The 17423-nt window shown below is 51.1% G+C and overlaps 1 long non-coding RNA gene across 18 annotated transcripts in view; it reads left to right on the forward strand.

Moving 5' to 3' along the window:
• Positions 1-17423, forward strand: part of LOC131508526 (uncharacterized) — a 384833-nt gene that overhangs the window by 273388 nt on the left and 94022 nt on the right. For all 18 annotated transcript variants that reach the window (XR_009260054.1, XR_009260048.1, XR_009260056.1 and 15 more), the window contains one exon: positions 6081-10241. This is a non-coding gene — a long non-coding RNA (uncharacterized LOC131508526). The remainder of the gene's footprint in view (positions 1-6080; positions 10242-17423) is intronic.

A 17423-nucleotide genomic window follows, 5' to 3' on the forward strand; every position in this document is an offset into this window, starting at 1 on the left:
CAGGGCCATGTGAGTAGTGCAGCCAGTGAGCCATGAGTAGAAGTGACATGTGTCACTCGAATCTCCCTTTCGCTCTGCCGGGGTGACAGTGGGCAGTATCTGAAATGGTGGCTGTGCTGTCAGCCTGAGATCTGGGCAAAGAATGACCTGGAGCAGAGCCCCCAGCTGGCCCTTGATGGATATGTAGAGTGAACAAGAAATAAATCTTTAATATTTGAAGCCGCTCAGATTTAGGAAGTCTTGTTCACACAGCATTACTGAGCCTACCTGAGTGATGGTGCACATTTCCCATCTCTGTGGTTGCCTGGCATCCCAGCGCCCTTCCCGTTTGGGGCTTGGCGCCACCCTCGGCGACTTGTTGAGAGGCAGAGCCTCGCTATAAGAAGGTGAAAATGCCAGGCACCCCCCCACACACACTTCCCAGCCTCCCTTGCAGCTCAGGTGCAGGCGCATGGCCAAGGCCAGCGGAGATCGTGCGGAGCTGTGGGGAGCCAGGGGCTGTGCGTTCGTGGCAGCTGCGATGGTGACATTACTGGGCTGGAGCCGTCGCGAGAGTCTGGGTTCTGATTCTGGCCGTGTGGCCTCGCTTTTTTCCTGCCTGCTTCCTAAGCCTCATTTTCCAGTCTTCCCATCTGTTCCGTGAGCTGCCCAGTATCCTTTCTATAAATTCCCTTTCAGCTTAAATCACCCAGCGCGCGTTCATGTTGCTGGAGACTAGGAGCCTTGGACAAAAACAGCCAGTTAGGGGGCAGTTGTGAGGCTGCAGGGAGGCAGGAGGGAAGATGCACATTCTGGCTTCTCTTCCCCTTATGGGCCACTTCCCGGAAGCAGACTTTGTGTATGTTAGCCCAGAGCAGGCCAGAGGGTACTGGGGAAGGGGGTTCTGGTCACACTTGGGCCACCTTTAGGTCCGTGAATCACACATTCCTTTTCTGTAAAATGGAGCAAATAACAGGACCTCACTTTATGGGGTGGATGTGAGGAATTTGAAAGAGAATGCATTTGACGGAGCTGTGGGAACCGTGAATCCAAACTCCAGCGCAAGTTTACCACTTCAACTGTGTAAAAGGTTAATGGGGTATGTCCAGCGGGGAATCTCGGGCAGTGCGGCTGTAAAGCGGTGACTGTCCTTCGTGATGCGGTTCTGTCACTCCCCTCCTGGGTGGGCACAGCTCAGTCCTCTCAGTTCAGACCCAGCTGAGGTCCCACCCATGAGACCAGAGACCCCAGATTTAAGGTAATGATGGGCTTGGAAAAAAAAGCAGAGAAGCGTAAAGGTGGGAGAGGATTTTAGGGATTCTTTTCTTCAGTCCTTTCCATTTGCAGAGCTCAGAGAGGGAGGACCCCTGACCCACAGTCACACGGCAGATCTGTCCCTGAGCTTGGGGCTGGGATGCAGGTCTTTTCACTGTGACAGTGTCACTGTCTTAATCTGGAGGTGCATTTGTGCTGTCATCCACGTTTGCAAAAATGATTTGGAAATACAGCAGCTCTCCCTCCCAATTTACAAGCCCCATTTCATAGCAGCCTCTGACCACCTGATCCTTATCCCCGCTGGAGAAGGACACTTCTTTTTTGCTTTCTCAGCCGTCTAAAACACTTTCTTGTGGAAGGGCGAAAAATTGCTGAACTGATCTTTTTAAATTAACATGGGATCCAAACGAAACAAATTTGGAAGAAGAGAACTTTCTCCTCCAAGTGGCTGCCAGCACCCAGCCCCACCCCCACCAGCTGAAGTGTCCCTTGTTCTTGCCTGCTGTGCCCCAGATTCATGGGCCGCTCTCCGAATCGTTGGCAATGCTCTCTGCACTGTCCTGACAACCTCGGGCCATGAAATTAAAAAGCTAGTTACCGAATCTTGCTCCCAACGGCTTTGTCCTTGCCAGCGATTTGACAGAGAAATCTGGAAGAGGGAGCCTCTGCTATGCCTGCAGTGGGCTGAAATGCTGCCGGAATGACAATGGGCTTCACCAGGGAAGGAGGAGAGAACATGCAGTTTGCCAGGAATGAATGAACGAAATAACAAGAGAGAGAGAGAGAGAGAAAGAGCGAACTTTGGGCTTCAAATTGAAAAATTCCAGTGTCTCAGCAGAGGTCTTGGTGCCTCTGCTTTAAGACCTGCTACAAAATACTGAGCAGGGCACGTTTCTCCACACCAGTGCCCGGTGGTCCTCTGCCAGGGTCCAGAGCTCATGGCTGGAAAGCTAGGAAGTCAGAATTGGGGGAGGAAATGGCTCCAAACTGGGGCAAGCCCTGGGAGGCCAGCCCACCTAGCCAGCTTGCCTGTGTGGCCAAGGCCCCCCACCTTCCCGTCCTGCTACCCCTAGCCTCAAGTGTGTCCCCTGAATTGAGACGCTAGCACTCACTCCACATTCACTGCCAACCCCCACCCCCAAGGAATTTTAAGAAATCTTCAAAACCTGAGGAATTTTAATTACCTTTAATTAAGAAAAACCTTTCTAGAAGACCACTGTGCTATGACTCACTGCAGCATGGGTGTCCCTGAGCTGCAGGTGGGTGGGGCTCCGTCTCTGTGCTCCAGCCCTTGACCTTGGCACCTACACAGAGCAAGGGCCTGGTCGATACTTGTTGGGTGAAGGGATGGGAACAGCCATTTGAGAGAACAGCTCTTTCCTACACTGCCCCCTGCGGGCACAGGCTTCCTGACTGACTTGGAGGGGTGCAGGGAGGCAGGAAAGAGGCCTTTGAGCCCTGGCACACCAGGGGCGGGCCAAATGAGGTCCTTGACTTCACGGCCAAGAGACCTTGAACAAGCTGCTTAACCTCCCCAAGTAGGGCTTCTTATCTGTGAAATGGGAGTCACCATGGTGGCCACTCAGAGGGAAGCTGTGAATTAGACAAAGGCTTGCAGGTCAAGTGCTTGCCATGTAGTCAGTGTCGAATAAAAATAAAAACTTGCCAGGCTGTTCTTACAGGGAGACTCTTCCTGAGAGCTTTGGCCTCACTGTCCCAGGGGACTTGGGATTAGTGTCTTGACTGGACAGGCCTGGTAATGAATGGACCCTGGGAAGCCACGTTGGTCCTCACTATTGAACTGCTCACTCAGTCACGTACTCATTTACCTGCATAAATGTTTACCAGGTGCCTTCTGTGTGCTTCCCTGTGCTGCGCTAAGGGAGTACGTGAAAGGTGGCATGGTCTCAGGTTTTGGAACTTAGAAGCAAGTGAGAAATAAACAAAATCAAGATCAAAATCATTTTGGGTCCATATCAATCAGTAGGTGGTCAGGGAAGGCTTCTTTTGAAAGGCGGTGTTTGAACTGCGACCTTGCCATGCTCAGACCTGAGGAAAGAGGGTCCTGGGAAAGGAAGCAATTGTATAAAGTCCTGGAGGTGAGAACGAGCCTGACTAGCAGGTCAGTGTATCCGTGGTTGACGGAGCAGCGGGACAGGGATGGGTTCATTGAAGAAGTCATTCCACAGGAAGCCTACCTGGAGGGTTGGGGCTGGGCCTGCAGTCCAGAACATGTGCCAGGGGTGGAATATGTTCACCACTGTCTCTCCCGAGGCCTGCCCCAGCCCCCTCTGTGTCTTGCACCTGCTGTGACTACATTAGAGGACAGGTCTTGTAAAATAGAGATGTAGCTCTATCAGACTGTGCATTATTACATATGGCCCACCTTCCCCAAGTGCATGTCTCCCTGACCTGGGGGTTATGGCCAGGTGTGTAGGGGGGGTATACTTTCCTTCCTGCTGCCCTCCTGTGTGTGGACATGCTGGTGCTGGCCGCTGAAGTCAGAGATGCTCTTCCCAAGCCGGGTCCTGACTGGGACAGTGGTCAAGTAAGCTCCATAGTGGGCCTGTCCTCCAGGCCCCCAGCACGAGCTCACCCTTATGGCGAAGGCTCCCCTGGTCTCAACTGTGCCAAATGAGGACCTGCAGCCACCCTGGAGGTCAGATCTGGGGTCCCAACACCATGTCGACATGACTGGCCAACTCACAAAGGGCTGCCTGCTTGGGGACCCCAAGCAGGCAGCCAAGGGCCTTCTGGTGATACTGAGCCCAAGAGTCTGTCTCAGGGAGCTAAGAAGCCAAGAGGTGTTTGATCCAACCCTTTCATTCATTCATTCATTCATTCAGTGTTTGTGCAGCACCTGCCATGTGTCATTCATCATATTAGTGCCAGGTCATATTCTGCTGTGGTGAACAGGCTAGATAGGGTTCTGGTCTTTACGGACATCAGTACTTTTAGGGGGGCAAACAGACACAAGATAAGTAAGCCCAAAACACAGAATTCTGAACCACGATAAGAGAGAAAAGACAAGAACGAGACCTGTTGCCTACATCACAGACGCACATTTGGTCAAATCTGACCTCACGGTACAGGTCTGAATCCTCAGGGAAGGTTCAAGTCCCATATAAATACCCAGAATGCTCGAATCATCTATGAGCTTCATTATCAACAGTACATGCCACAGAAAAGAAACGTGAAAACCCATGTTGTAGAAGAAGTCTGAAATCTGGCCAGTTTTGAGATTAGCTGGCGAATCCTGATGGTAGGTCAAGTTTGACGGTCGTCGCCCGCGTTTGTAAGCTCAGAGATGTGAGCTGGTGACCGTTTGCGGAGCAGCTCCCGTGTCAAGCCCTGCAGTGGGCACGGGAGGTCTCCAGGGTGGTCACCGAGGTCTGCCCGCGAGGAGGACCGTCCCAGTGCCAGGCTGTGCCGCGTGGGGGATGGCTGGGCTGCAGACTCTGGTAATCTGTTCTGTGTTGCCTCAAGACTCGGCCCTGTCGTCAGATTTCTTTGGAGATTAACCTGACAGAGCCCCGAATATAGTTCATTCTGTGGTGGGTTAGGTTTCCATACTCGATGGAGTCGATCAAAGCCTACATCTTGGTGAAGTAGGCACAGACGGGGAGGTTTGTATCGCAGAAAAATCTCTTTTTAGATTAGGCAAAATAGAATTCATGCTTCGGAAAAGAGTGCTATTTCTGTCACCAATCTGATTTTGTACCCATTTCAGTTTTAAGCTCTATGTCCCATTCCAGAGCAAAACCTCCTCCTCCTCCCTCCCCCTCTGCCCCCACCTCCTCCTTCCCCTCCTCACATCTTCCCTGTCCTCCTTCTCCTCCCCTTCCTCCCCCTCATCCCCTCCCCCTCCTCTTTCCTCTCTTCAGCTCTTCCCCATCCTCCTCCTCCCCTTCTCCTCTCCCCCTCCACCTTTCTCTCCTCAGCTCTTCTCCATCCTCCTCACCTTCTCCCCCTCCTCCCTTCCCCCTCCACCTTCCTCTCCTCAGCTCTTCCCCATCCTCCTCTTCCTCGCCTCCCCCTCCACCTTCCTCTCCTCAGCTCTTCCCCATCCTCCTCTTCCTCGCCTCCCCCTCCACCTTCCTCTCCTCAGCTCTTCCCCATCCTCCTCCTCCCCTCCTCCCCTCCCCCTCCTCCTTCCTCCTTCCTCTCCTCAGCTCTTCCCCATCATCCCCCTCCTCCCCTCCACCTGCTCCTCCCCTCCACCCCCTCCTCCCCTCCACCCCCTCCTCCCCTCCCCCTCCTCCTTCCTCTCCTCAGCTCTAACCCATCCTCCTCCTCCTCCCCTCCTCCTCCTCCTCCCCCTCCTCCCCCTCCTCTCCTTCCTCCTCCTCCTCCTCCTCTCCCTCCTCCCCCCCATTCCCCCTCCTCCCATCCTCCCACTCCTCCCATCCTCCCCCTCCTCCCCTCCCCTCCCCCTCCTCCTTCCTCTCCTCAGCTCTTCCCCATCCTCCTCATCCTCCCTCTCATTATTTCCTCCCATTTTTTCCATCCCCTGCTTTTCCTTCTCCCCCTCCTCATCTCTCCCCTTTCTCTCCTCCCCTTCATATTTTTTCCCTTCCTCCCACCTCCTCTTTCCTACCCCTTTCTTTCTCTCTCCTTCTCCTCCTCATCTTCCTTCTTAAATCAATCCACACTTATTTGCCTTTAATTTGAAGTGTTGTAGTGATCAGGAGATTTATCGTTAGAGAAAAATCAGATAACCCTGGAACTGCGGACTTAATTTATAGGAGTTCCTCTGTTTTGCTCTATAAAATGGGATCAGTTCCACACCACATGCATTGATTTGAGCATATGTCTGTTTTTGCCAGTCTTCTGGGTCCTGTGAAGAATAAGAGAAGAATAAAAAGGACAGCGTCCTCCCTGTTAGCAACTTCCCACCTCAGTGGGTGCCTCCTGTGCGATGGGAACTTTCTATCTGGAGACATTTGAGACAGACCGCAGTATGTGACTGTACGCAATTCACATCCAGAGAGAGAGGCTCAGACTGCAGATGCCAGCAGACATCGGGTTGAGCGTGGGCTGGAGGAAGGCGCCATTGATCGTGTGCTGCTTAAACCGAGCCCTGATGTTTGGAATGATCTGGAAGGAATTGGAGGGGTGGACACTCCTGATTCTGACAATGGGACGAGCACGCTCTGCCCAGATTCCTTGTTCCTGCACCGTGGGGACTTGCCTTCTTATTTCCTCGCCTTTCTCCCCGCCATGGCAGTCCCCTACCCCCAAGTCTTTTTGGCTTCAGACCTTTCCTCCCTGCTTCCCTCTCACTGGAAGTAACCAGCCCTGCCACTCGTGCTCACTGCACAGATGTTTCCCTCGGTGCTCCCAGGAGACCCAGATGTCCTAGTGCAGTGGAAACAACGTGTCCACAGACTTGGAGTTCACGCTGACCTGGGTCTGGATCCTGCTCTGCTTGAGACGCGCGGCTGCGGGCGAGCTGATCGGCAGGTTGGGCCTCTACATCATCTCCTGTACCTCAGGGCTATTTTCTGGATGAAATGAGATAATGCATGGGTAAAAGGTCTGGTGCAGGTAGAGATACCCCCAAAATACTGGTTCCAGCTTTGCCCCAGTTTATTTCAGCCAAGCCTGATGGCAAAGAGGACCAGCCAGGGGGATGGAAGAGTGAAAGCACTCACACTGGGGAATCTGATCACACTGGCCTTGGTCCTGGTTCCTGATTCCAGGAGAGTGACTTATCTGGAGTCTTCCCGGGAGCTGTGCTCAGGACGAAACCGGACAATGTACGCGAAGTGGTGCACCCAGAGGTTGACATGTAGAAAGTGCTATAGCATCACCATCGTGGCTGAGCCCAGGCCACAGAAACTGAACCCCGTGGTGGCTTCGGGCAGAACATTTGTACCAGCCTTAGAAAGGTGATGAAATACGTTGGAAATGATGGATCGTCTCTACAAAGCCTTTACACAGATACGCGCTCCATTTCTAGTAGGGGTTCCTGAGGGCTGGGATCATTTGGAAATAAATAGGGCCTGGGAGCGCCAGCATGACCAATGTTCTTGAGTTGCCCTTGGGAGCTCACACACAACATCCCATCCTCAGGATTCACACGATGCCGAGAACTCATCATGTGTCAAGAACAGAGTAACCAAACCCGGGGCAGTTGGCATTCTGGGGCACTTTGTCTGGTAACCTAACAGACAAAGCCAGCATATGGACAACAACCTGCCAGCCTGCTTCAGGCAGGGCAGAGCCCAGGGACAGGGGGCTCTCCTCACCTGCTTGTTAGAATGACAGCAGCAGAAATAGATCAAAGGTGAGTGCACCGAATATCTTCCTGTTTTCAGGTGCACAGCAGGATTGAATGGTTGCCTCATCCCAGGAGCCCGCAGAGGGTGAACAGGCAGAACTGAAAAGGGAAGGAGACTCAGCTGAGATGAGGCCAACCCCAGCGCATTTTAAATCAGGGCCCTGAGTGCCCTGGGCCTTCCCTGGGACTCGGCCTTAGGGCCTGCTTTTATTATCTTTACACCGCTCGGGTCCACGCAGGTTTGGTGGGCATGAGACATGGAACAGAGGGACCCAAGTGAATCAGCCTTCAGGAATAGAACTGCTTGCAGGAAAAGTGCTCTTGCTGCGACGTATTTTCATGCTTCTAGACCTGCTTAAAATACGTGGTGTTAACAGAGACCGCCCTTACTATGAGAAGGTGGGCTGTGCAGCTGAGACCAGGCAGGAATACGCTGAGGACACCAGTAAGAACAAAAGCAGCTCAAACACATTGAGTGCTTACTATGTGCCAGGCACTTCTGAGCATTTGACGTATGTTAATGCAGGCAGTCCTGGTTTTTAATCTTGATTTCCCTTACGAATTTGCTCTGTGTCCTTGAGAACTTACCCACCTTCTTTAAACAAAGAGAGAATCACATGCATTTCATAGGTTTGGGGAGAGAATTAAATGTAGATAATGTGGGGGCGCCTGGGTGGCTCAGTCGGTTAAGCGTCTGACTTCGGCTCAGGTCGTGATCTCGCAGTCCGTGAGTTCGAGCCCTGCGTCGGGCTCTGTGCTGACAGCTCAGAGCCTGGAGCCTTCTTCAGATTCTGTGTCTCCCTCTCTCTGACCCTCCGCCATTCATGCTCTGTCTCTGTCTGTCTCAAAAATAAGTAAAGGTTAAAAAAAAAAATTAAAAATAAATAAATAAATGTAGATAATGTAGGTAAAGAGTGAGGAGGTGTTCCATGATGGTGACCAATGTTATTTTTATTAATAATGTGAACTCTCCTGTTTATTTTCTTCTTTTGTACCTGTTTCCCAAGGCCTTGCCTGCTCAGGACCCATCCTTCTGAAAGTGGGAATACAGAGATCCACCTTCTCTCTCTGTGAACTCTTACTTAACCCTCAAGACCCATTTCAAAAGTTCCCTGCACTGTGAAAGCTTTGCCAGTTTCCACAGTGCAAGACAAATTGCTCTCTTTGCCATGCCTCCATCCTGGCCCTCACCATATCGTATGGTAATTGTGTCTGTTTATGCTCTATCTTCTTGACAGCTTGGAAGTTTCTGGAGGTGCAGTAACAACTGCACTCTCCTAGCTTAGCAGTTCTCCAGGTGCAGTCTGGAGACACCTGGGAGCCCACGAAACTCTTTCGGGGGGTCCTTGAGGTCAAACTATTTCCATAACTCTAGGACGTCATTTGCATTTTTCATTCTGTTAACATTGGTAGCGGAGGTGGGTAAAACTGCTGACGTTGGTCTGAATCAAGGATGTGGCATATCAAAATGTACAAGGAATGGTCGTATCTGTGACCGTCACCCAGTTGCATTAAAACACATGAAACTGGCACGTGTGTAAGGACACCAAGGATGTCCCTAATGAGGCAATGAAATGGTTAACTTTATGAAACCTCAACCCTTGCCTTTTTTGTTGTTGTCTATTTATTTATTTTGAGAGAGAGAATGTGAGCAGGGGAGGGGTGCGGGGGGAGAGAGAGAATCCCAAGCAGGCTCTCTGCTGTCAGGACAGAACCTGACACGGGGCTCGATCCCACAAAGCTGTGATATCATGACCTGAGCCGAAATCAGGGGTTGGACACTTAACTGACTGAGCCGCCCAGGCGCCCCATCGACCCTTGTCTTTTTAATGATCTGTATAAAGAAAAGTGGGAAGGATGGATAAAGCATTTTGGCTGCATGCAAAAGCACCATCGTTGCAGGTAGTGTGGAGGAAAAGCTCACATGTGGTTGAATTGTGAGCTGAATCACTCATTGCTTTTTCACGACACATGCTTTTTACTTGAAAGAACAACCGACGAGTGCCATGCTTTTTCAGATTTGGGCATTTTGCAGATGTTCTCTCAGAAATGAATTAAGCAAGCCTGTCATTTTAGGGAAAGCAACTGGCAGTATTTGTTACCAGCGATAAAGTTCGAGCTAAGTGAAAAGCAGAAGTTTGGAAAACTTTATCTGCCATTCTGAACTTGACGCCTTCTCATCAAATGTCCTGGAGGAGAACTGCGGCGATACTGGTGACTCTGAATTCGTGATACTGTACAATGAAACGTGTCAATGTTTGGAAAACCTGCAGGAGTCTGTGAAGCAGTTGTTTCCCAATGAACAATCAAGATGTTAGGAAATCTTGCCTGGGTTAGAGATCCCTTCAAAGTGGGAGACAGACCAGTGGATTTTAATGGGGCAGAGGAGAACAGTTCGGCAGCACAGTTTCGGATTTGACGTTGCAGCCACGCTTAACCAAAACTTGTCGAGTGTGACCGTAGTACCAAAGAACACCCATCATTATCCGAAAAGGCTATTAAACCGCTTCTCCCTTTTCCAACCATGTATCTGTGTGAGGCCAGATTTTCTCTATACCTTTTAACCAGAACAAGCTATTGCCCCAGACCGAAAGCAGAAGCTGATCTGAGAATGCAGCTGTCTTCCATTAAGCTGGACATTAAAGGGATTTGAAGAAATGTAAAACAATGTCCCTCTTCTCACCAATCATTTTCGTTCTGTAAGGTAGAGTTTATTTTTTTATAACTTTTTTTAAGTTTATACTTATGTATTTTGAGAGTGATAGAAAGCAAGTGGGGGAGGGGCAGAGACAATCCCAGGCAGGCTCCAGTGCTGTCACAGAGCCCCGTGCAGGGCTCGAACTCACGAACTGTGAGATCATGGCCTGAGCCAAAATCAAGAGTCGGACTCTTAACGGACGGAACCACCCAGGCATGCACGACAGAGTTTACTTTGTAACATATGGACACGTTTTGATTTCAAAACATATGTGACATGTTACCGTGTAATGGGTTGTTTTGAAATGAATAAATTCATGCATATTTGTACAGTTCTTCAGTTTTCGTATCTTATACGACAAACAGCAGCCAAAGCACTCTGGGGCCTCTCCTCAATAATTTTTAAGCACGTAGAGACATCCGAAGACCATGGATGTTGCAAACCGCTGACTCGTGGCCTGGCACATAGTGGGTACTCACTAACTAGATGTGGTGGCCAGGCCTTTGGAGGTGGTGACAGGCCAGGCTGCCTGGTTGCGATGTTTCTCTTTTCTTCGAAGGACGGTGTCTGGACGGCCTGGTCCTTGCTCCTGTGATGCAAAGCGGGGCTGGACACGGTGACCTCGGAGCTCCTTCAGACTGAGTCCCACCGCCTGCTTTATGCTAAGTGAGATTACTGGTGAGCCCTCACATCCACATCCCAAAATCACCACTGCGGGCTGCAGGTTCTAATTCCGTTTCTTTTCTGCCTTTATTGCTGGGCTTAGGCTTACAGTGGGAAGCCTGCGGAATTGCCGAGACAGTAATTTGCAATGAAATTTAAGAAATGTTAGGGGTCAAACCTGGGGCAGATGTAGGCTATTTTTAACAGGCCATTTAAGAATAGAGCAAAGGTGGGTCGCTTACCACTCAGGCCTTCTGGCTGCCTTGGCAAGATGCCTCCTTAAGGAGGGGAAATGCCGATTGCTCTCTCCTTGCTCAAAGGTGGAAAAAGGTAGGGGAGCAGTGACCCTTCCCTGATACCCTGTAATCCAGTCTCCCCCTCCTTCCTCTATCTCCTGCCCTGGCTGATCCCTGCGGGCCTGAAAGAGAGCATCTTCCCGGGCCCGCCTGTGTGGCTGCCTGTCATTAGAGCCGAGGCCGTGATACACGTGAGGAACCAGTAATGGGGCCTGGGAACAATCTAATTAGCTAATGTGTGAAAACATGTAAATAAAGAGACCAACCGCCTCCATGACTTCCAGGACTTGTGGAGGTTGAGGTGGCCCTGGGCCTTTAGTGCCAATGCACTGGGGCTCCTTTTGCTTGGGTCTCAGTTGTGGAGGGACCACCGGGAAGACAGGGGCTGGGTTATAGCTTTCGATGGGGACAGATGCCTTTGTATAGTCTCTTAGGTGGAGTCTCCCAGGCATTTTTGGGATCAGGCTGGGGACCCACCTGTGAGGGGGCGTGAGTGGCAGGCCTGGCAGGGGAAGTTGGTCTGTGGTGCAGCTGCAACAGAGGCCTCAGCCGACCCGCAGGGAGCTCGGAGCAGGGGCAGCCCCAACAGTGGCCCTGGAGTGATGCAAGGGGTCTCTGCTTTGTTCCCCTATAATGGTCTGTCCCTAGTTGCCAGCTGTTCCCCACCCCAACCAGGGTGGGGGGAGCAGAACGGAAAGCCACACAGTCCCCCTGAGTCTAGTGCAGTTCCCGGAGACGGACTCAGCGAGAGCCACCAGCAACCTGGAAGCAGAGGAACAGGTGTCCAGGTCCCGATGGGTGACCTGAGCAGCGCATCGTGGCACAGTCCGCACAGGCAACAGGAGACCGTCTGAAGATGCCGGGAGTGAAGGATGCAAATCAGAGCGCAGGCAGAGACGGAAACAGCATGTTTCGTTTTAAAACACAGAGAGTATTGCTCCAAATAAAAGGAAAGGAAACATAGACGGTACTCGATGTCTGTCTGCTGAACGACTGGATGAAAAAATGAATAAAACGGTGAGATTGTGTATGGGAATCCAATACATAAACAGGGTAACATTGCTCTTGGGCAGGTGTTGAACCTTTCTGTGCCTCAGTTTTGTCATCCTGTAAAATGGGAATGATAATGGCACCCTGGTGGATACTTTTGTGAGGATTAAATAACAATGTGTTTAAATGCTTATTAGCAAAGGGCCTGGTATTCAGTAAGAATTGGAGAACTGTTGTCTATGATGAGGGTTGTTGCTATTGTGGGGGTGTGGTGGTTGCTGTCATGCAAAGTGCTCTCCCACCATGACAGTCTCTAGGTACAGCCATGGCATCTGCCATTTCCCAAGAGCACAGTTGCAAACCAGCAATCTACAGGAGACCGCGGAGGCACACATGTGGTTTGGGGCTGGCTCCGGTTTGGCTGGGACAAGAGTTTCTCGAAGAGTAACGACACTGGTACCTGGGGTCTCTTTAGTGGGGGACGCATAAAGCTTAAAGCAAGGATCTCGTTTCTGTCCTGTCTCACCCTTGATTATCTCAAGGAGGAAGTCTCAGGCTGCTGCTGGGGTGTCCCTAATGCCTAACACTTAACGTTTTCTATTTTTTTTTTTTTTTAACGTTTATTTATTTTTGAGACAGAGAGAGACAGAGCATGAACGGGGGAGGGTCAGAGAGAGAGGGAGACACAGAATCTGAAACAGGCTCCAGGCTCTGAGCAGTCAGCACAGAGCCCGACGTGGGGCTCGAACTCACATACCGCGAGATCGTGACCTGAGCCGAAGTCGGACGCTTAACTGACTGAGCCACCCAGGCGCCCCTGCCGTTTTCTCTTTTTTAATGACGAGAGAGTAGGCTGCAGACTCAGCAACGCCCCTCCCCCCAACCCCGGCGGGGGCAGAACCTAGCTGGATTTCAGTAGCATTATCTTGCTTTCAGTGTTCTCACTTTTCTAGTGACCATCTATTTATAAGCAAAATCTATTTTTTAATTACTGTTGTGACAGGAAGATTCTTCGTAATGTAAGTTTTATAAAAATGAGTAAACCAACTTAAAGAAAAATGTGAAATAACTATGCAGGGGGAGGGGGGGTTATACAAATGACTAGATTGAGATGCACTGGGTTTAAGGGACCAGACAGGAAGCGTTCGGGAGGCAGAATTGGCAGGGCTGGGACCCGCCTGCCTTCCTCTGCACACAGTTTATGCCACAGAGAATGCCCCTTGCCTTCTCATCTTTTATGTGGCTTCGATTGAGCACACTTTCCCATCCTCGCTTCAGAGCCTCTTCCTTCATAGAGTTTACCCCCAATTCCTCCCGGGCGAGGAATCTCCCTGCTCTGTTCCCATAGCACCTCAGGGGCAATAAGTCTTTTCTATTCCATTAGAGCAGGTACAGACTAAATTCCAGTCGTTTGTAGGTAGCACAACACAGAGCACACAGCAGATACTCAGATGTTCACTCTGAGTCTGCACGGCACCAAACTGTGGCCAGATGGTAAGCATGCGCACTGATCCAGGCAAATGTTGCCGAAGATGGAAACTGCAGCAAAGTGCCATGGGGCCCCCAGCTGCCAGTTGCTTGGGCCTGTGATTTAAAACTTTACAATGATCATACTTAGTTAGCTTTAGCTAAACCTGATGGGGGGAGGGTGTGAGGGCTGGGTGGTGAAGGACAGAAGCGGGCAGCCGCCATCCCTATTTCTGTGAGAAGTCCATTAGAGCTGATAGCTGCGACAGCTCCTCTTTTGTCCCCAGGAGCCATCTACTCTCATCAAAGCCACTCGCACTCCTCCTCCCCTCCTTGTGACCCTGTTGTATCCTGCTCCCCATCATAAGTGATCAGCCTTCAGTGCCGATTGTGTTAGCCGCTGATTGTGTTAGCCGCTGATCGGTAGGAAAGAGGACCGAGAACCAACAGTCTTCTTTCAACGTGACAATGACCTTCTGTCTGTCTTCCACCTGGGGAGAGAGAGTTTGGCCTGGCAGAAGGCTCTCCACAGTGCTCTGATGCGCAGACTGGGATTTGAACCTCCAGCTCCTCCACTGATGGCCTTGTGACCTTGGGCAAGTGACCACCCCTTTGGTAGCCTCGGGTTTCTCATCGTGATTGTGGCCTCCACGTTATACCAGTGGAGCTGGCGCAGTGACGGGCAGGTGGCAGGGAGCTCCTGCTCCATAAACTTCTGGCTCTGCCACCTGGTCTGCTCCAGGGTTGCAATGGGGTGAGGGGCATGTCTGGGGAGACCACATGAAAGGAAAGGGGCTCCTGTCTCCCGTTGTAATGGATGCAAATCAAAGGTGAGACCCCATTAAAATGGAAAATCCAGGAGTTGTAATTCTAAAAGCTTAGCACCTCAGGGTGCTTGCTAAGATGCAGATTCCTGGGGGCTGGCTCCAAGGATCCTGGATACAGCCAGAAAGTGTATTTTATTTTATTTTATTTTATTTATTTATTTATTTATTTATTTATTTATTTATTTATTTATTTATTTATTTTTAACGTTTATTTATTTTTGAGACAGAGAGAGACAGAGCATGAACGGGGGAGGGTCAAAGAGAAGGAGATACAGAATCTAAAACAGGCTCCAGGCTCTGAGCCATCAGCCCAGAGCCCGACACAGGGCTCGAACTCACAGACCATGAGATCGTGACCTGAGCTGAAGTCGGACACTTAACCGACTGAGCCACCCAGGCGCCCCACAGAAAGTGCATTTTAAATAACCCCCCAGGTATCTCCTGTATGTAGTTCCCAGGATCTAGGTATTTCCTAGATCGCAGGGCTGGACAGTCTAGTCCAGAAGTCGCAAACGGGAACCACTGCTCAAAATTGAGAGTTTTCCATTCATACTGATATTCCTTGTTCTTTGGGAAAATCAGAAGCATTGCAATATCGGGCCTGCTTTTCTACCTGACAGGGGGCCAGAGCTCCGTTGCTCCTGCCCCCTCCAAATAGGGCCATGGTTTTTATTTGACATCCTGATCCAAACTTGTGTTGTTGGAGTTTGTGGCCGCTAGCTGGTCCGGTCCCCTCACCTCACAGACTGGGAAACTGAAGCCCAGAGCCAAAATGGTTTAAATGCAGAGAGCCAGCTTTGGATTCCCAGGTCAGAGGCAACCTCGGAAGAGCTGCTGTGTCCACTGTGGTGGTCCACCGTGGGTACACGGAAGCAGTGGGCGAAGGAGGACAAAGTCAGTGCAGGGCACTCCCGGGGAGGGGAGAAGCAAGCGTGAAGACTCACAGGGCCCAGGACCAGGCTGTTGCAGGGCCCAGGGAGGCTGAAGGAGGCCGTGAGAGGTGAGGGGCAGATCCAAAGCTGCTGCTGGCCCTCATGGGTGGGACAGTCTAGGGTGGCAGAGAGCTAACTACAGGGGATAGACCAGGGGTACGGGGCCAGCATGGGCACAGGATGGAAGTGAGAGAGGAACGGGGGAGGGAGGCAGGGTCCTCTGCATAACCAGTCCTAAGGAGCAGGGAACAGCTGATGGTTGTCTCTGTCCCCACAAGGAGTGGGCCTCCTTGAGGCTGCAGAAAGCAAAGCCCAGAGATGGGAATGGGAGAGAGAGAGCGAATACTCCTGGTGTTCCTTGAATTCCCAGATCCAGTTTGTTTTATGAGTTAGTAGGTACCCACCCCACCTAGGGCTGCCAGATAGGAAACAGGTTAGCCCATTAAAATTTGAGTTTCTGTTGGGGCGCCTGGGTGGCTCAGCCGGTTAAGCATCTGACTTCGGCTCAGGTCATGATCTCGCAGTCTGTGAGTTTGGGCCCTGCGACTGGCTCTGTGCTGACAGCTCAGAGCCTGGAGCCTGCTTCAAATTCTGGGTCTCCCTCTCTCTCTGCCCCTCCCCCACTCATGCTGTGTCTCTCTGTCTCTCTCTCTCTGTCAAAAATAAACATTAAAAAGAAATTTAAAATTTGAGTTTCTGGTAAACTAAGTATTTTTTAGCATGAGTGTGTCCCATGCAATATTTGAGACCTAGTACAAAAATTATTTGTTTATCTGAAATTCACATTTAACTGGGCATCCTGTATTTTTTTTAAGTGTTTCTTTTAACGAATTTTTAAAATTTATTTTTGAGAGAGACGGGGGGGACAGAGTGTGAGCGGGGACTGGGCAGAGAGGGAGACACAGAATCTGAAGCAGGCTCCAGGCTTCGGGCTGTCAGCACAGACCCTGACACGGGGCTCGAACCCACAAACCGCGAGATCATGACCTGGGTATCCTGTATTTTTATTTGCAATCTGCAACCCTAACCTCAACCCTCCTTTGGGTTTAAGCCAGGCTGGTTGGACTCATGAGTCTTGCAGTTAAAGGGATCTCAATGAAAGCAGATGGTGGGGAAGTGACTCAGCTTGCCTGGGGTCACAAGGCCAGCCAGCCAGTGAGCAGCTGGATTAGAACACAGGTCTGTGACTCAGAAGCCTGTGATTCCCACCCTCTTCACCCCGCCCCTGTCCAACAGCATGGGAGATGGCAGAGAACAGATGATCTGAAGCTCGTGCAATAGAAGTAGGTCTGAACAGAATGTGGACCAGGGAAGGGAAGAGAGAAGGGAAGGCGGACTCATAGTTTTGTCGACTGACAGAGGGGACATTCATTTTTTAATACTTTGTGCAGACTCACTCCCCGGATATTTGTCAAGCCCCCTACCGGGTGCAAGGCACTGTGCTTGTTTCTCTGATCCTTCCAGTGGGCTGATAGTATCATGGTTTATCCTTCCCCCTTTGCAGATGGGAGAGTGAGGCTCAGAGAGGCCACAGGTCTGGGAGCCGCAAGGAGCCCCGAGCTGCATGCCCTACCCTGCCACCCACACAGTGGCCTGTCTGCTCCAGCGCTTGCTGTGTGTTCAGATGCAACCTCCCATCCCCTGCCTGAGCCAAGCAATGAAACCGAAACTGGTAGTAAACGTTCAGTCTGTGTCTGCCCTTGGTGTGTCTGTTGTGACATATACCTGATGCTTAATCCTGTCCCCCTGCATCAGGCCACACCCTTCCTGGCATGTCCCCAGTGTGGTGCCCAGCCATGTCTCCTTTCCGTGTTGTGGGGTAGAGGCTGCTGGGGAGGGGGACAGGAGCTCAGGGCCTCAGCGGTGCCGGAAGTTGGATCCTGGCCTCTGGTGCCATGGTGACGGTTACTATAGAAACGCACAGGCTGCACTCAGCAGGACTACCAGGATGTGAGCAGGTTTTCACAGACTGGAGCCAACGGAGAGGGGGGGGGTCTTGGTAGTGGTTAGAGA

Source organism: Neofelis nebulosa, chromosome 1, assembly GCF_028018385.1.
Source record: "Neofelis nebulosa isolate mNeoNeb1 chromosome 1, mNeoNeb1.pri, whole genome shotgun sequence".
In the NCBI taxonomy this organism is placed as follows: Eukaryota; Metazoa; Chordata; class Mammalia; order Carnivora; family Felidae; genus Neofelis; species Neofelis nebulosa.